The sequence below is a fragment of the Rhinoderma darwinii genome, chromosome 10 (assembly GCF_050947455.1).
Source record: "Rhinoderma darwinii isolate aRhiDar2 chromosome 10, aRhiDar2.hap1, whole genome shotgun sequence".
In the NCBI taxonomy this organism is placed as follows: Eukaryota; Metazoa; Chordata; class Amphibia; order Anura; family Rhinodermatidae; genus Rhinoderma; species Rhinoderma darwinii.
Genome location: NC_134696.1, coordinates 56,386,177 through 56,406,501, shown reverse-complemented (window position 1 = coordinate 56,406,501; position 20,325 = coordinate 56,386,177). Strand labels below are relative to the sequence as shown.

Below are 20,325 nucleotides of genomic sequence, written 5' to 3'. Positions count from 1 at the left end.
TTGTATTTCAGCAAATGTGTGCACCCATCTCTAATTGCAGCAAAGTTTGAACCAGCAAAACACAAATTACTGTAATATATATATATATCATTTTTTTTTGCCCTGGTAGTTTAAGTTGTAGAACCACAAGGAAGTTAAGAGAGTTTCCGCCTTTGAGCTGTTATGGTACTCTGCAGTATGCCAGTTATTTGGAGGTCTCTATAGTAGGAAAAACACCTGGTGACTACACTGTTTGGGGCAGGGATAAGTCTACAATTTAAAATACCAATACACACTTACATAGTGCACCAGCGTTATAGATCACATGCCCTGAAAGAAGATTTCTGATTATTTTTTAGTATTCATGATAGGCCATCAGTGAAACTAAAAAAAAGTTAAATTTTTCACCAAACTTCTTGATCAACCAGAATTTGGCATAAACCTAGGAATTTACAGTAGTTACATCATTTGTATCTAATTAATTTATTTCCAACTCAAATTTGTGGTTAACTTGTAATGTAAAAGAAAAGAAAAAAAAATAGCATTTTCGTATCATGTTTTTTATCTTCAATATGTTTGGAAAAAAAGTCTGAGTTGTTGGGGGTTTTAGCTAAAGCCTTGCTGACTGGGTGAGAGGCCTTTGACGTAGTGCTTAGGATGTCCTGGTTCTTGTTGAGGGGACTCAGGCTATGCACCATGGGAAAATGTATGCAAATCACCTTATTAACGAGGGACAAAATCCCCAAATCAGCTACAGATGGGTTTCCCTTCCTTTTGGGGGAGACTTTGGCTTGACTAAAAATCTCTAGTAAGGTTTTAAGGCTCTTCTATGGGTTCAACACTTACTTACAGGGAAACTACCTCCAATGCATGGCGCTAGAGATATGGTTTTCCTTCTCTCAGAGGAGACCTCATTTGCATACCTTTCCCATGAAGCATAGCCTGCACGACACCATACCAGCTGTGTCTCTTCAATAAAAACCCGCACACCCTGAGCACTACATTTTTACATGTGGCAATGATTTAATACTGTGATTAAGTAAAAACCATAGTCACAATCATCATTGTGTATGCTAGTTAACAGTTTTTCATGGCAACACCCTTTAATTGCAGGATCGTTGAGCCAATGCATTTAGGGTAAGGCCACATGGTGCGTCGTTGACGCGGTTTTGTTGCGGTTGAAAAACCCATGCGCGTTTTGTCTCTGTAAGGCCATGTTCAGACGTGGCGGAATTTTTCTGCTGCAAATGTTGGTGCACCAACATTTTCATATTTGACAGGTAATTCAGAAGTTGCAGATATCACAGCGGACTTGCCGCAGATTTCAGTTTTTGCATTGCAAAGGCTGAAATACGCAGTGAAATTCCGCTTCTTCTCCGCAACATAATGAGCATTCCGCGGAGGTAAAATTCACTGCACCGCAGCCTAAATTCCGTACAGTTATTTTCCGCAACGTCTGAACTAAGTTTCCTAAAAATGTATAGAAACAAATGTAAAAAACGGCTGCTGCAGAATTCCACTGTCCGCAGCGGAATTGAAAAGCAATTCTGCCACGTGTGAATATGCCCTAATGCTGCAGTTCTGTTGCGTCTTTTTATGCACATAGTTTATGGACATCGTTTTCACCCGTGTTGAAGTTTGTTAGGTGCTTCCTGTATATAGTTCATTACAATGCATTGCAGAACTGTTAGCAAAAACACAGCAACAACATTGGCAGCGCTTTCATTAACCACATGAGGTCAGACATTAGGAAGACGCGGTCAACCGTACAAAAAACACATTGTAATATAATAGCAGCAGTCTGTCCATATCAAAAATTTCACCATTGACTTCTATTGAAAAATGACTTGCTGCAGTTTAAAAACGCAACACAAACACATACAGCACCACAACATGTGAACAGATGGAATGAGCTCACCTTGCCATGCGCCCCCAGTGGCCAACTGAGAGCACAAGCAAGAGCAGGAACACTTATGAGGTCATTCTGGAATTAAAATCAGCTGGGTATTTTTTCAAATGCGTGGAGTGCTGGTACCAAGTAAAACAAAGGAAATGAGGAGGATAGACTATACAATATCAGCATTGTGAGAAACTAGACATGGACCGCACAATCCACAGTATATACGTTGATCTGAGCCGCTAGGCATAATTTAGAAACATGAACATGAGGTTCTTTGTAAACATTTTGATCAAACTGTATAAGCCCACTTGCCACTTCACGGCGACCTCTTTAAAGTGGGTCCCTACTCTAGCGGTTGCAGCACCAGAATGACCTCATAAGTGTTCCTGCTCTTGCTTGTGCTCTCAGTTGGCCACTGGGGGCGCATGGCAAGGTGAGCTCATTCCATCTGTTCACATGTTGTGGTGCTGTATGGTGGTGTCTGTTGCTGTAGTGCTGCACTTGTGGGGGGACGTGGCCCAGAGCCAAGGAGGCTTGGCACGGTCTGAAGGCATGGGTGCTTTTGGGCCGCTGGGTTGCTCCCTCTGCAGGAGCAGTGCTACGGTGGTGGTAGCCGCCATGCGGTGCTGCAACCGTTAGAGTAGGGACCCACTTTAAAGAGGTCGCCGTGAAGTGGCAAGTGGGCTTATACAGTTTGATCAAAATGTTTACAAAGAAACTCATGTTCATGTTTCTAAATTATGCCTAGCGGCTCAGATCAACGTATATACTGTGGATTGTGCGGTCCATGTCTAGTTTCTCACAATGCTGTTTCCGTAACTCCCATAGTAGTGAATGGCAGTTACAGAAGCAGCGTAGCATGCTACGCTGTTTCCGTAACTACTATTCAGTTCTATGGGAGTTACAGAAACTGCGTAGCTCAGCAAGTAACCAGTAAGTTGCCGGAAGACAGCGGAGCCGGGGGTTTAAGGGGCCCCGTTCTGGAGATAGGTGCGGGTCACAGAGATCCTGTGGATATGTCATAAATGTCCTTCATGGGAAAACCACTATAAATGCGGCGGTCGCTATTGACCGTGGCATTTAACTAGTTAAATGGCCAGGAACAGCGCTATCGCTGTTCCTGGCCGTTAGAGCAGTGTGTCAGAAGCTGACACCTGCAGTGTATAGAGCGGGCTCAGCGCATGTGCCCGCTCTATACATCATCCCCACCCCGCTCCATGATATGCCGGCACATAACGAGTCGGGAAGGGGTTAAGTAAGGAGCGGTCAGGGGACTGCCGACTATAAGATGCAGGGACTTTTTAGTAAGATTTATTCTTGCTAAAAATTGCATCTTATAGTCCGAAAAATACGGTAGATACCAAATAATTTGCGAGTTTGGAATTAATTAGGAAAGCTATTGCTAAACTGAATTTAAAGTCCTAAACAGACACTATGCAGTATATTTTAAATCTTGAAGCTGTAGGCTAAGTTCACACAGGGCAGATACGTAGGGTAAAAGCACGCACCACAGGGAATTTTGGGAGAAAAACCACACCAAACTGTGTTGCAGTTTTTCGCCCAGAATGTCCGCTGTGGAAAACTGCAGCACTTAGCCAGCCTGCTAGGATGCTGTGACTGGCTGCCGCGGCGGTCATATGGGATGAAATGTCATACCAGGAAGCCGGTTTTTCCACTCAGTATTTACGCAGAGTGTGGATGAGATTTGTTCTATCCCCATCCACTTTGCTGCTACTGTATTATGCTGCGTATTTTTTGCATTGAATTCTGTTGCGTAAAATCTGCACTATTTACGCAACGTGTGAACTGACCCGTAGGATATGTTCACACAGCTTATTTTCTGGCTTATTTTGGAGAGTAAAAGCCTCGTATTACGCTCCAAAATACGTTTGAAATAAGTCTGCAAACATTGATTTTAATGGGAAATACGCTGTACTGTTCACATGAGGCATATTTTTATGCTGCTGAATTCAAAAGAATTTTTTTTTTCAGTGTTCATAATTTATTTATTTTTTTAATATTTTTACATATTTAAAATATTATTTTTTGAGAAAACAATAAAAGACTAATGTTGTACCGCAAGTACTTTCAGCTGTTAACGGTTTTTACGCAATTTTAGTGTAGCGTAAAATTAGTTAATCGGCGCTCGTTTACACGGCCCATTTCGGGCTGTGCAATAGTACCCTTACTACTAGGCAGTGGCGTAACTACCGCCGTAGCAGCCGTAGCGGCCGCTACGGGGCCCGCGGCATGAGGGGGCCCATGTCGCCCACCGGCACGGGCCCCCACCATGGCCGGAGGCTCCGCTAGCAGCGACGCCACTGAACACTACGGCAGAGCAGGGAGGTATCTCCCCGCTCTGCCATTAAACGAAAGACATGTATCCCCTATCCACAGGATATCCACAGGACAGGGGATACATGTTCGATCACTGAAAGTCCCCCTGAAGTTCTCCATCACATCAGTCCCCCGTTCTCCCTATCAATGCCAGCGATCATACATGTATCCCCTGTCCTGTGGATAGGGGATACATGTATTTTGTAGGACACACTGTAGGTCACATTTTTTTGGGAGGGGGGATTCTGTATGGAGTTCCCTACATGTGGGGGCTGTATAGCGTTCTCTACAGGGGGGGCTGTATGGCGTTCCCTACAGGGGGGGGCTGTATGGCTTTCTCTACGGGGGGGCTGTATGGTGTTTTCTACAGGGGTGGGCTGTATAGCGTTCTCTACAGGGGGGGGGCTGTATGGCGTTAGCGCCATACAGCCCCCTTTGTAGATAACGCCATACAGCCCCCCCTGTAGAGAACGCCATACAGCCCCCTGTAGATAATGCCATACAGCCCCCTGTAGATAATGCCATACAGCCCCCTGTAGATAACGCCATACAGCCCCCTGTAGATAACGCCATACAGCCCCCTATGTAGAGAACGCCATACAGCCCTCCCTGTAGAGAACGCCATACAGCCCCCCCTGTAGATAACACCATACAGCCCCCCTGTAGAGAACGCCATACAGCCCCCCTGTAGATAACGCCATACAGCCCCCTCTGTAGATATCTACAAAGGGGGCTGTTTGGCGTTATCTACGGGGGGGGGGCTGTAAAAAAGGCACTATCTACAAGGGGGGGGTTGTGTGATACCCAGGGGAGGGGGGGCCCCAGTCAAAAGTTTGCTATGGGGCCCAGTCTTTCCTAGTTACGCCCCTGCTACTAGGGTTACAATTATTCACTAGTGTAAAATGCTACCAGATTAGTAGTATTCCTTTGTACTTGTCTTTCCTGTTGGATAAGATTACAGTTTGAGGCCGGATTCACACGAGCGTGTGCGTTTTGCGCACACAAAAACACGCCATTTTGCGTGCGCAAAAGGCACTTAACAGCTCCGTGTGTCAGCCCCATATGATGCGCGGCTGCGTGATTTTTGCGCAGCCGTCATCATTATGACACTCCGTTTGGATGTTTGTAAACAGAAAAGCACGTGGTGCTTTTCTGTTTGCATTCATAGTTTGACAGCTGTTGCGCGAATCACGCTGTTCACACGGAAGTGCTTCAGTGTGGTGCTCGTGATTTTCACGCACCCATTGACTTTAATGGATGGGTGATGCGCGAAATACGCACAAATATAGGACATGTCGTGAGTTTTTCGCAGCGGACTCACGTTGCGTAAAAATCACGCAACTGTCTGCACGGCTCCATAGACTAATATAGGTCCGTACACGGACGTATATCCCGTTCGTCTGAATAAGCCCTTATGAAAATAACAAGTTTGGCAAGCACCCCAAACTGTGACACAACTGGGATGTAGAACATGGACTGTGGTTTATTTTTTATTTTTATTTTTATTATTACTTTGATCTTTTATGATTCTCTTGTTTTTTGTTTTTTTTCATTTAAAAATAAATAAATAAATATATATATATATATATATATATATATATATATATATATATATATTAAATACAATATCAAACATATCAAATACAATTGTGATTTGGATTTAAGGAGGAAATAGATTAGATTAGAATAAAATACCTGTAGCAACAAAAATTATATTATATTATTATTATTATTATTATTAACCCCTTAAGGTCCGAGCCATTTTTTTATGTTTTATTTTCATTTTTCACTTCCCGTCTTCCAAGAGCCATAACGTCTTTATTTTTCCGTTAATAGAGTGGTGTGAGGGCTTATATTTTGCCAAAGGAGTTGTAGTTTCTATTGGTATAATTTAAAGTACCATATAATGTACTCGGAAAGCTGAAAAAAAATTATTAACATTACATTATTTTTTGGGTTCCGTTTTTACATCTTTCACCGTGTGGTAAAAACAACAACTTAACTTTATTCTGTGGCTCAATATGATTACGGTGATATCAAATATATATAGATTCTTTTATATTTTACTACTTTAAAAAAACAATAAACTTTTTGTTAAAAGACAAAAAAGTTTTATTTCACCACATTCTGAGAGCCATAACTTTTTTATTTTTCCGTGCATTTAGCGGTGTGAGGGCTTATTTTTTGCTGGACAAGCTGTAGTCTTTATTGGCACCATTTGTTGGTACATATGACTTTTTGATCACTTTTTATTACATTTTTTGGGAGCTAAGGTGACCAAAAAACAGCACTTTTGGCGGTTTACAATTTGTATTTTTTACAGCGTTCACCGTGTGTATTAAATAACGCTATATCGTCATAGTTCAGACTTTTACAGACACAGCAATACCAATTTTGTTTACTTTTTTTATTTTTTATATTACTTTGGAGGAAAAAGTTTTTTGCACTACTAAAAACTTTATATCACTTCTTTTTACACATTTTATTAGTCCCCCTATGGGACTTGAACCACCGATCATTAGATTGCTGAATCAATATACTGCAATACTAATGTGAAGGCAGAGGGAAGGCAGCCCTGGGGGCCTTCCTTAGGCCCCCGGGTTTGGCATAACAACCATTGTCACCCCCCCCTCCCCCCCGATCTCATTGCGGGGGACAAGGCCGGCTCCAGGTTTATGTGGACCCTTGGGTGACACAGACTTACTGGGCCCCGTTACGGTGAAGTCACGGCGGCAGTAAAATGGCAAAAATCTTCACTATGTGCCCCCATATAGACGTTAGGCCCCCAGTTTTGTACCCCCATAAATGTAGTGCCCTCTGTAGTGCCACACAGCCCCCCTCCCAGGTAGTGCCACACAGCCCCCTCCTCCCAGGTAGTGCCACACAGCCCCTGCTCTGTTGCGCTGTTCCCGGCTTGGTTGCCTAGGTGACGAAGTTCGCGTCCTGGCGTCTTTCACTGTTACCTAGCAACCTATTGGTCTCTAGTGTAGCCCTACGTTTAAATTACTATTTTTACTCCCCGCTATTGTTTCCATTCAGTCACCTATTGACTAATGTTTGATGCCTTGCTTTTATAGTCGTACACCGACACCGCTTAGAAAAGCTTTTTTATGAACACTTCAAACTTCTTATTTATTACCCTTTCGTTGTGTAACAATTTACTGAGAATGATTTGGTGTATTAAACATGTTTATTTATTCACTGCTCCGCAGTGAGAATAATGAATGAAAAAAGCCGGGTGTGACGTCACGATCGCACCTTGACCCCTACAGATTTGGCGGTTTTCTCACTCATGTCATTTTTGAACCCAGATGTTATATAAGACGTGTTCCAATGTAATGTGCACATGGCCTGATGAAGACGATTGTTCATCGTTGAAACGCGTAGCCACTCATTCGAATAAATTTAATTTATTAATACCTCCGGATTTCGTTCCTATTATTCCTACCACACAGCAGCGCCTCTGGAATGATCCTCTTTTCTCCTGCAATTTTCTCCACACAGCCCCTGACATCACTGTCTATATGTGGACAGTGTTGTCAGGGGCAACCCCAGAGCTATAGTCCCGGGTAGAGCACTACTAGCGCTCTGCCTGGGAGTGGCGTAGGTAAAGGCTCATGGGCACTGGTGCAAGAATTCAGCTTAGGCCCCCCTACCCCTGCCCAACACCACCATACCCCTGTGCACGCCTATGCCCAGCTGCCTTGCCTAACAGAACCCATGACGTCACTACATCGCGCCTGCCTGTGCCGAGCTGCTCTCAGCACAATGAATGCTGGAGTGGGGCTCCAGCATTCAACCCAACTGAATCTGTGTCCTGCTTAGGGGCACGGTCGCAGTTGCTAGCTACGCCAGGCTGTGACACGGCCCTGTTCCTGACATCACTGTCCATATATGGCCAGCGATGTCAGGGGCTTTCCCAGAGATGGAGTCCCAGAGCAGAGCCGCTAGCCCTTTGCCTGGGACTCCTCTCCTTCTTACATCACTGTCCATATAAGGACAGTGATGCCTTAACAATGGCAGTGTCAGCACCCGGTGGCCGAGTGGGCCCTCCCAAGTGGAGTGGGCCCCGGCACTTGCCCAGGTTTGCCGGGTGCTGACGCTGGCCCTGGCGGGGGGAAGGTGATGAGCTATCGGAGGGGGCACCCCCCTCTTTTCAACACCTCAGATGCTGCGGTCACGATTGACTGCAGCATTTGAGGGGTTAAACAGCCAGGAACAGCGCGATCGCTGCTCCTGGCTGTTAGTCCTGGGTGTCGGCTGTTAGGCTTCATGCCCACTTCAGTCTTTTCCTTCAGGGTGCTATCCGTTTTTGTCACTGATAGCACCCTAAACCCATTCATTTCAATGGGCCCATGCACACTTCAGTTATTTAAACGAATCCGTTGTTCCGTTACATCAAAATTAGCGCATGTCCTACTTTGGTCAGTGATTCAGTGACCGTGTGGCCCATAGAAGTCAATGGGTCAGTCAAAAAAACAGATGGTACACGGAAGGCTTCCGTGTGCCGTCCGTTTTTGACGGATCCGTTGCCATAGCAACGACTGGGTGAGCCAAAGTTCACAGACTCACAGACTGCAGTACACATTCATTCCTGAAGATGGACGTGGAGAGACTCATAGCATTGGTGCATAATCACCCAGAACGGTGGGATACGCGGGCAGAATGCTACCACAACCGCTATAAAAAGGACGCCGCGTGGGAGGAACTTGCCAAGGAGCTTTTGACGCACAGATGGCAGCAGGGAACTAGTGCCAAGCGTCACAATATGAGTAAGTAAATGCACACATTTCACTCCAAAAATTCAAAAACACCAAAGCAAGCCAAGCAGAGTCATCTCAAACTGTTCTCTATGCTCTGAAAGCTACAGAAAACAGCACCAAAAACTTCTTGTAACTTCTTGTAACCTTTCTATGGGTGTTTCCTGGGACATGTGACAAGTTCAAATTGAAGTTTACCTTCCGTTTTTTTAAACAGAAAAACGGAAGCCAAACGGAAGAACAACGTCCGTGTAAAACGGAAACACGGAACGGAGTGCACACGGAAACCACACGGAAGCAAAAACGGACACACGGATCCGTCAAAAACGGCCGATAAAACGGTGATGGAAGCGTGCATGAGGCCTAAAACACAGCCAACACCTGCAGTATATGAAGCGCACTCAGCGCGTGAGCGCGCTCCATACATCACCCCTTTCCCCGCACCATGACGTACCGGTGCTTCTTGGTGCATCGAGGGGTTAATAATAGTACTAATAATAAAAAATTTATTTTACCTGGCTGTACTAGGTAAACATAGCCTTATCAAACAGAATTGTGGAGCAGTGAGTGTAATATTACTTTCTTCACCAACCCGCCATCAGGATCTTCTGAAGCGGTGAGTGTAAGATCTGAGCTAGAATCTAACATGATGCAGAACACTAAAATAAATAGAAAGTCTGTCTGATTGTCAAGAAGTTTTTTTTCCCTCTTCTTTGCATCTGCTTGAGATAATTGTTCTGATGTACATAGTAAGCTCCAATCACAAAGAAAGGCTCAGGGGATGATTAGCATCTCGTACTGATCAAGAGAAAATGTGATTAGCCAATTAGAACACCAGATAAGAACTATCCCCAATTCAGCTGCCATTAGTGGCATGCTCATAATCTTCAAGTGTCTCAAAGATGAGAGAGACTCAGACAAACGGACAGCAATAAATGGATTTTGGTGAAGTGTATGTGTCACAGGGTCTACAATAAAAAAATCTTCTAAAGATCCATTGTCTTACTTTTTGTTTCCAAGTTCTAAAGCAATAGGTTTCAAATATGCTGCACATGCTAATGACTTCTATTGACACTCTGAGTCTCATAGACTTTCATTTACATTCTGATATCTTGCATTGATCAGCACTCTGCAGTGATTAGCAGATACTATAAGGGCACATACATACTGTAGATGTACCCAGCACAAAGGCTTGTATGATTCAGTCAGGCACAATCAGAGGGGTTAGAAGTGATTGGTTGTCAGGGAAAGCTGTTAGGCCCCCAGCACATGGCCGTAGCCGTAATCCCAGTCCGTTATTACGGCCGGCCATGGACAGTTATCCACATTTGCGGGCCATGCTCCAATTATAAAGTATGGGAGCATGGTCCGTAAAATATAAAAATTGGACATGTCCTATTTTTTATGGAAGCCTTCTACACCTTCCCATAAATAGCAAAACCAACAAAGAAATGGGTATGTATATGGCAACTAAATAATGAAAACATGAAAAGTAGCACAAAAATCTTTTATTTCAACAGAAGTACCACATGTACAGAATTAAAATAATTTAAAATAGCAAACACATGCTAAAAATCACTTCTAAGGGGGAGTTAGTCACCCTGATAAGTAATCAAACAAAAGCCCCCAGAGTCCACCAGAACCCCTCAACATACATAGCTAACCATAAACAAATCAAACAGATGGGCTATAAATACCAGAATATGTGAAAATATGCAGCGTAGAATCCTAGGAGAGGAAAAGAGGACTGATAGCCCCACACGTATCGCCACAATATGGCTTCCTCAGGGGTATTTTTTTGTATGAGGTATCTCTCCTTGTTATATATGCTTCCTGTGTCTTGCAATCATTGTGTGCAGCTGTGTGCATAATGTTAGGCATATTACCTTTCTTGCTGTTCTCTATCCAGCCACACGTCAATGTTTGATGCCGGTCAGTGTCTGCCCATACACCCCGCGCGAAGACCACCGCCAAAGTGAGGCAAGGTGGTCCCCGTGTAAATATATGGGTAGGTGTCCATCGGTCATAGAAATGAATGGGTCCATAATTACGGTCCATAATTACGGATGAAATCTACAGCCGTGTGCATAGGGCCTTAGGCCGGGTTCCCATGTAGCGTAAATGCTGCGGAATTCCGGGAATGGAATTCTGTGCAGAAGTTCTGCAGCATTTACGTTTTGTCCACCCATAGTGGAATTGCTGTGAATTGGGGACGGACAAAACGTAGCAGAATACAGTAGCAGCAAAGTGGATGAGATTGAACAAATCTCATCTACATGCTGCGTAAATACTGAGAGGAAAAAAATTTAATGCCGCAGTATGTCAATTGTATTTGTGTAATTGCTGCCAGTTTTCCTCCATTGAATTCAATGGGGTGGTAAGACCCGCAACAAATAGCAGTTGTTGCGGTTTTTTCGGCAGGTTGGCAGCGATTCCGCAACTCTGATAAAAGAAAACCACTATACCTACCTAGGAGTCTGTGTTTCTTCCTCCAGGCCGGCTTCCTGGAATGACGTTTCGTCCCATGTGACCGCTGCAGCCAAAGGCTATAGCGGCGGTCACATGGGATAAAAGTCATCCCAGGAGTCCGGCCTGGATTACGTCCGAGAGCTGTCCTCCTGGGGTGACGCTGCATCCTATGTGACCCGCGCTGCCGCGCTGCTGAAAATCCCAGGAGGCTGGCCTGCTAGCAAGTTGGTGCGTTTTTTTGCCCGGAATTCACTGCCGCGCACAGGGCGGCTATGCTGCATGCTTTTACGAAGCATATTCAGCCTGTGTGAACCCGGCCATACAGTACCAGCAAAGTGAATTAGGGCACGTTCAGACGTGGCAGAGTTTTTGCGCTGCAAATGTTGGTGCAGATTTGGGGCAATTACGCAACGAAGCTGCACTAACATTTGCATATTGGACAAGTAATTCAGACGTTGTAGAAAATACAGCGGACTTGCCACAGAGTTCAGTTTTTGCATTGCAAAGGCTGAAATCCGCAGTGAAACTCCGCTTCTTCTCCGCAACAGACAATGCATGTTGTGGACTGAAAATTCTGCACCACAGCCTATGGTCCGCAGCGGAGTTTTCCGTAACGTCTGAACTAAGTTTCCTAAAAATGTATAGAACAAATGTAAAAAATGGCCGCTGGAGAATTTCACGTCTGAACGTTCACTTTGACCGTGGCATTTAAAGTGTTGAGCTGTGTTCACACTCTTAACAAAAAACGGCTAAAAATATGGAGCTTTTTTCAAGGGAAAACAGCCTCTGATTTTCAGCCGTTTTTTAGTCGAGTCAATGAAAAACGGCTCAAGAAGTGACATGAACTTCTTTTCACGGGGCATTTTTTTACACGGCCATTTTTAAAAATCAATGAGCAGATGTTTGCAGGCGTTCAGCCCCCATATGGTTAGCCGTTTTTCGGCGTGTTTACGGCCCAAAAAACAGCTAAAAATAGGCCGTGTGAACCCCCTCAAACAAACCATCACGCCCTCCCCCGCCACGATCGGCCGGTAACAACGGTTATAATGGCAGCCTTGGGGCCTCACAAAGTCCCCCAGGTCTGCCATCTTTGTACTCCTTTGAAGCTCTGCCTCCGGCAGGGCTTCGAAAGGGACTGTCAGAATCACAATATATTGCAATACATTAGTATTGCTGTATATCATGCAAGCGATCCAACGATCGCTGCTTAAATTCCCTTAGGGGACTAATAAAAAAAAGTAAAATACAGTTAAAAGTAGTTTTATTTTATACATATATAATGTATATAGATATTTACATATATACACTGTTGCAGCTTTGTAACAATTAGTATTTTTCTCTCTCTGTCAGCCTGGATCATTGTGAGGGGAGAGTGAAGAGGGCTATAAAGCTATATTCACATGAGGTGAAAAAAAAAGGCAGTTAAAAACGGATCAACTATCAGATTTTCATGGTTGTTTTGCATCAATGTGGCTCAAAATTTGAATCCATTTCCCGGCCGTCCGACTGTTTTTAACCGCCATTTGCCATCGGTTTTTCATGGGCATTAAAAAAATTTATGAATTTTATTCATTAGGGTTCTTTTGTCCCAACCCCCTGAAAACACTGCAGTGCCCATGTAGATAGTGCCTTAATGCCTCTGTAGAAAGTGCCACAGTCTCCACTGTAGATAGTGCCAGTGCCCACACAGTGCCACAGTTCCTACTGTAGATAGTGCCAGTGCCCACATAGTGCCACAGTTACTACTGTAGATAGGGCCCACAGAGTGACACAGTTCCCACTTTAGATGGTGCCCACATGGTGCCACACACAGTGCCCATGTAGATAGCACCACAGTGTCCCCTCTAGGTAGTGCCCATATAGTTCCTCAGTGCCCATGTAGATAGTGCCACACCCCACATAAATCAGTCTTGAGGAAAGCAATGACTAGTTCATTTGGTAGTCAGTTTGTAGTGATAAGCGTGGGGCTGCACATAGTCCTCCCTCCATCCACTCTATTTATTGGTAACATCTTTATACCAGGATTGGTTCAATGTGATGTTCTTTATATTATTTTATGGATATTGTGCACTTGCACTTTTTTTATTTATTTGCACAACTATCCATTAGGCTTAACTTGTTAATACACTTGGCTCACCCATTATCTTGGACAGTATTTTACCTGGAGATATTACTTATTTTTGCATTATAGTGGCTACTTAAAGAGAACCTGTCACTAGGTCATATAAGTTGAACTGGTTAATTGACATGAATAGCGCTGTCTCTCCTTTTATCCTGAACCCTCTTGTTCCAGAGATATGGCCAACTATTATGTTGGCTTGCTATATTATAATTTGCTGTAGTTAGCCAACAGGAACTAGCCTCATGCTGATTAGTCAGCATCAAAGGCAGGGAAGTTAACTCCACCCCCTTGGCTAACTACAGCAAATTAGCCTATAGGTAGCCAGCACAACAGTGGACTATATATCTGGAACGGGAGGGTCCAGGAAAAAAAGAAAAAAGTGCTTGAATCAGGGAGACAGCACTATTCAGGAGAGTTAACCAGTTTAACTAATATGACCTAGTGACAGATTTTTTTTTAAGATTAGAGTGTCCACCTAGGTGGAAGCAACTTATTATTACTTATCAGTACATATATTTATGTACTATGTATTATGGTGGTGCTTTTTAATGTTTTTTTATGGTCTTTTCTGATATTATTGCCTATTGTCTGTGTGCACAACTGCATTTTTCACACATTTCTTCTATATACTATTGCCTTTTGGGTGTGGAAATCAGTACACCCGGTTCTATACCCGCCACTTTGGTTCTGTTGTACAATAGTAGGGGACTTGGGTAACAATATAGCATAGTGGTCTAAGGGTATGTGCACACGACCAATTTTCAGGCATAATGGAGGCATTTTATGCTTCGAATTACGCCTGAAAAGACGGCTCCAATATGTCGGCAAACATCTGCCCATTGCCTGCAATGGGTCTTACGATGTTCCGTGCAGACGAGCTGTCATTTTACGCGTCGCTGTCAAAAGATGGCCTGTAAATTTACGGCCGCATCAAAGAAGAGCAGGACACTTCTTGGGACGTAATTGGAGCCGTCTTTCATTGCTTCCAATGAAGAACATCTCCAATTACGTCCATAAAAGACGCCGCAAAAAACGCGAGTACATGCAATTACGTCTGAAATTCTCCTGAAAACAGCTTAGTAATTTTAGACGTATTTTGTGTTGCCGTGTGAACATACCCTAACATTGCACATACAAGAATAAATAGGATACTATGTTAATCTTTCTACAGTTCTGCTTTAGTGCGGGACTATAGGATTTCTGTATGTAAAAGGTTTATTCTTGTGAAAACGAGTTTGTTTACAAAATGTGTTTGACATTATAGGGTCATTTGTATCTATATATAATCAAATATTCCAAAATTCTTGCTACCTGCATCACCATTAGTAGGGAGCTGAGCGGACAAGTACATACTCTAACATTAAACCCAATACTAAAATAGAATGTAGTATACTGAGAGGGAAAGGGGAAAAGATGGGACAGTGTGTGGTTATTGGACAGTATAGATTAAAATGTTGTACTTTATTAAATTATTATAAATATTGTTAAAAAGTCCTATGTTGATGTATTTGTAAAATAGAATGTAATAAGCTCCTAAATTAGCCTAGTGGTTGCCGCAGGCAGACAAAATTGTACTATTTAACTCTATAGCTGTAAAGGAGATTTAGAGTTTTGTAACAGAAAAACGAAGTTTCAATCACTACATTGATATATTAAGAAATTAATCAACACAGAATATTGGACTTGGTGCGGTGTTAAAAAGTTGTTACATATTAGAAATGAGTCTCCTGATCAAACCTGCCCTATTACCTGAAGTTGGGTTTAATCCAGATGAGGGTATTGCCCTTGCGAATGAAGACATGAAAAGCTCATTTACAGTAAACTTTAGAGTCCCATTAACCATGGATGGATCTTTGCTGCTCAGCTAATAGGACTATGTACCTGATGATCTAGGGTTAGGTAGTACTGAACATGACAAGGGGTTTTCAAATCATTCATATTAACCCATCTCTTAATAGTGTAGCTTCATAAAAAAAATACCCAATTTTTAGAATGTGAATCTTGTGGGTGTAATATATCCACTGTAATATGTTTCTTCTTTTTCCACCCTACCTTTTTGTTCCCCATTGTACTTGACTTTTAGCAAAGGTGCCACCAAGTCACAATTATTACACATCTCTGGAAAATTGCAGGGAAAGTGTTTCCCTTTATTTCGTATCTCCTTTTTCTTTTCATCTCGTGGATGGCCTTGTGCCCAGTGTCTTTCAGTATTGCTACAAATCTAAAATGAACGAGTATTCTCTGTGGGTGAAATGTGCCATAAAAATGCCAATTATTATTGCTGTAAATGACAACGTCTGTGTGCGAAATATTAGAGAACAAACAAGGAAGAAAGAATGAGATCTGTATTTTATTATTTTCTAACAGTCCCTAGTTCAGCTGCTAGGATTTGATTCATTTTACCTTGAGTTTGGATAGAATCAAAATGGAAAAAGCAATAAGAACAGTTCAACTGCATATTAATAAAATGCATTAGTGTCAGCTGGCAAACCCCTGTTTCTTCTTGGTTTCTATTGAACTCCAACTTCTTTTTTCACGTTGCTTGGATTTTACTGTTAGAAAGGCAATAAGCTGGGAGTTTTAATATATAACGTATGAAAAAGCAATGTAGAAGAAGTATGAATCATGAAAGCCCATGAATTGTTATAGTGGGTTACGTCAAAACTGTTCTTCCGTTACCCTCATAGTGTATGCATTGAAACTTCTCTATACTATATATAAGACTGGAGTAGTAACTGAAAGACTTGCATTTTTACTATATCTCAGTACCTCATCTGAAAGAGCATTAAAATGTATTGATCCTAGATTAAATTGGAATAATTCTAGATACGGGAGTAAAAGTAGATGAAAAGTGTATTTGTTTATTTTTTTTAGGTTACATAAAAAACAAATATTGTAACTAATATAAGTTGAAGGCTGTGAACACTTTTTTTATTGATCCAATAAATCTAAAAATTTTTTAGCCTTGTTTAAAAATATCATGTGTCCTTGTGTATACAGCTCTTCCAAAGACCTATGTCTTCCAAGGTTGCTGCTCTTGCTTCATGGATACCTCCTACAAACAAACCTTATATGTAGTCCTATCCTGTTGTCATGCTTTACTTCCCTCTCTTCAGTGGGGCTAAGCTGCAATACCAGACACAGCCAGGGGCGTAACTAGGAAAAACTGGGCCCCATAGCAAACTTTTGACCGGGGACCCCCCTCCCCTGGGTGTCACACCCCCCCTTGTAGATAGTGCCTTTTTTACAGCCCCCCCCCCACTGTAGATAACACCATACAGCCCCCTGTAGATAACGCCATACAGCCCCCCTGTAGATAACGCCATACAGCCCCCTGTAGAAAACGCCATACAGCCCCCCTGTAGATAACGCCATACAGACCCCCTCTGTAGATAGCGCCATACATCCCCCTGTATATAACACCATACAGCCCCGCCTGTAGATAACGCCATACAGCCCCCCCTGTAGATAACGCCATACAGCCCCCTGTAGATAACACCATACAGACCCCCTCTGTAGATAGCGCCATACATCCCCCTGTATATAACGCCATACAGCCCCGCCTGTAGATAACGCCATACAGCACCCCCTGTAGATAACGCCATACAGCCCCCTGTAGATAACACCATACAGCCCTCCTGTAGATAACGCCAAACAGACCCCCTGTAGAGAACGCCATACAGCCCCGTCTGTAGATAACGCCATACAGCCCCCTCTGTAGAGAACGCCATACTGCCCCCTTGTAGAGAACGCCATACAGACCCCCTGTAGGTAACGCCATACCGCACCCTCTGTAGATAACGCCATACAGACCCCTGTAGATAACACCATACAGAGTCCCCCCTGTAGATAACGCCATACAGCCCCCTTTGTAGATATCTACAGAGGGGGCTGTATGGCTTTATCTACAGGGGGGACTCTGTATGGTGTTCTCTACAGTGGGGACTGTATGCCGTTATCTACAGGGGAGTCTGTATGGCGTTATCTACAGGGTGGGCTGTATAGCGTTAACTACAGGGGGATGTATGGCGTTATCTACAGATGGGTCTGTATGGCATTATCTACAGAGGGGTCTGTATGGCATTATCTACAGGGGGGCTGTATGGCGTTATCTACAGGGGGGTCTGTATGGCGTTATCTACAGGGGGGTCTGTATGGCGTTATCTACAGGGGGGTCTGTATGGCGTTATCTACAGGGGGGTCTGTATGGCATTATCTACAGAGGGGGCTGTATGGCGTTATCTACAGAGGGGTCTGTATGGCATTATCTACAGAGGGGTCTGTATGGCATTATCTACAGGGGGGCTGTATGGCGTTATCTACAGGGGTGGTCTGTATGGCGTTATAAACAAGGGGGGTTTGTATGGCGTTATCTACAGGGGGGTCTGTATGGCGTTATCTACAGGGGGGGTATGTATGGCGTTATCTACAGGGGGTCTGTATAGCGTTACCTACAGAGGGGGCTGTATGCCACTATCTACAGAGGGGGCTGTATTGTGCTAACGCCATACAGCCCCCTCTGTAGGTAACGCTATACAGCCCGCCCTGTAGGTAACGCTATACAGCCCCCCTGTAGGTAACGCAATGAAGCCCCAAACCCCCAAAAAAATCTGACCTACAGTGTGTCCTACAAAATACATGTATCCCCTATCCACAGGATAGGGGATACATGTGTGATCGCTGGCAGCGATAGGGAGAACGGGGGACCGAAAGTCCCCCGAAGTTCTCCATGACTAACCTCTGACTTCCGGCGTCTGCGCAGCTCAATAAAAATGAAAGGAGTGCTGGTCACACATGTGCACAATCGCGACCGGCGCTCCATTCATTTCTATGGAACTGCCGACACATACCCCGGAAGTCCAAGGTTTGTGATGGAGAACTTCAGTGTACTTTCAGTCCCCCGTTCTCCCTATCAATGCCAGCGATCACACATGTATCCCCTATCCTGTGGGTAGGGGATACATGTCTTTTGTTTAATGGCAGAGCGGGGGGACACCTGTAGTGTAGTGTTCGGTGGCGTCGCGCTGTAGCAGCCATAGCGGCTGCTAGCGTTGCTGCTAGCGGAGCCTCCGGCCATGGGGGGGCCCGTGCCGGCGGGCGACACGGGCCCCCTCATGCCGCGGGCCCCATAGCAGCCGCTACGGCTGCTACGGCGGTAGTTACGCCACTGAACATAGCCTAGGGACAGGAGTGGCGGTGTTTCTAGAAAAAAAGCGACCTTTTTTTCTAATATCATAATGCCTTTAAATGTCTGTTTCATTTAAATTTATAATAATAATAATAATAATAATAATAATAATAATAATAATAATAATGTAAGCACTCATGCACACAGCAGGGCCTTGTGCACAAAACCTTTGCAGTGCACACAAAGTCCCTGCAACTTGACACTATGTATATTGCGTTTTTATGGCACTGTATTAAGGAATTATTCTCTGAAAATATCTCAATGTATTCAATGATTCATACTTTAATGAACAGAACTGGAGGCAAACACAGACCATGTCTCTCTTAGGGCTCATTCAGACGAGTGTGTATCTCATCCATGTTAAAATAAAGGTCTTCACACAGACTCATGTATTTCAATGGGGCCGTTCACACGACCCTTGTTTCAACGGAGCATGTGAAGGGACCGTGAAAAAATAGGACATGTCCTATTTTCCTGCTTGTCACGCATCCCTCCAGTGTATCGGTCCAGTGTATCGGTCCGGGACTTGCGGCCGAAATACGTTCCGTCCATTACGGACGTAACATGCTCGTGTGAACCCAGCCTTAGGGTATGTTCACATGCCCTATTTACGGACGTTATTCAGGCATTTTACGCAAAAATGGCTCCAAACCGTCTGCAAACATCTGCCTATTTAATACAATGGGTCTTACGGTGTTCTGTGAAAACGGGCTTTTTTTTTACGCGCCGCTGTCAAAAGACGGCACGTAAAAAGACGCCCGCCTCAAAGAAGTGCATGTCACTTCTTGGGACATAATTGGAGCCATTTTTCATTGACTCCAGTAAAAACCAACTCCAATTACGTCCGTAAAAGACGCCGCAAAAAACGCGTGCACTTGTCAAAACGTCTGAAATTCAGGAGCTGCTTTCACCAGAAAACAGCTCCGTAATTTCAGACGTAATTGGCGTTGCCGTGTGAACATACCCTTAATCTGCTAGAGGAGACACTCTTTCTAACTGCTCTCCCCTCTGGCCAAGAGATGAGGACCCTAAACATAGTATAAGGTACAGTATGCCCGGGCACCTTAATGCGTTGCAATTCCGTTTGATTGCTGTCTTTTTATTTGGAAGTTTAAGATCAAGCATGCTTTCTATGTGAACCTGAATGTGTATATAATTGTAGCACTTTGCTGCCACCTATTATAAAAACTGCATAGCTATTTTGCATAGTGCTGTATTATGTGTTCAAGACCTATGATCACATGATCAGATAGGCATGTCCTCAAGTTAGTTATATATAGCAGGAGTTTGGTGCCAGAGGTGAGGGGTCAGGAGTGTGCACCCCTATTATGGAGATGGGCTATTGGGGTTCTTTTGGATCGACTGAGGCAGCAGGAGAGTGTATCCCTCTGAGAGAGGCTGCTGTTCAGAGAATCCTGCATCTGAGAACTGCTGATGATGTAAGACTGTGAGCAGCAGAGGTGAGCGGGGCAGTAGGAATGCCTGCTACTCCAGAGGCACCAGGATGAACGGTAGAGGCTGCTACCCAGCGCACTATGTTATGGAGCAGCTAATTATGTAGGTGTTTCTG

General features: G+C 43.9%; 1 protein-coding gene across 1 annotated transcript in view; it reads left to right on the top strand.

Annotated features, from left to right (window-relative positions):
* Positions 1-20,325, top strand: part of GRIN2D (glutamate ionotropic receptor NMDA type subunit 2D) — a 312,180-nt gene that overhangs the window by 174,272 nt on the left and 117,583 nt on the right. The gene's annotated exons all lie outside the window — the stretch shown is intronic.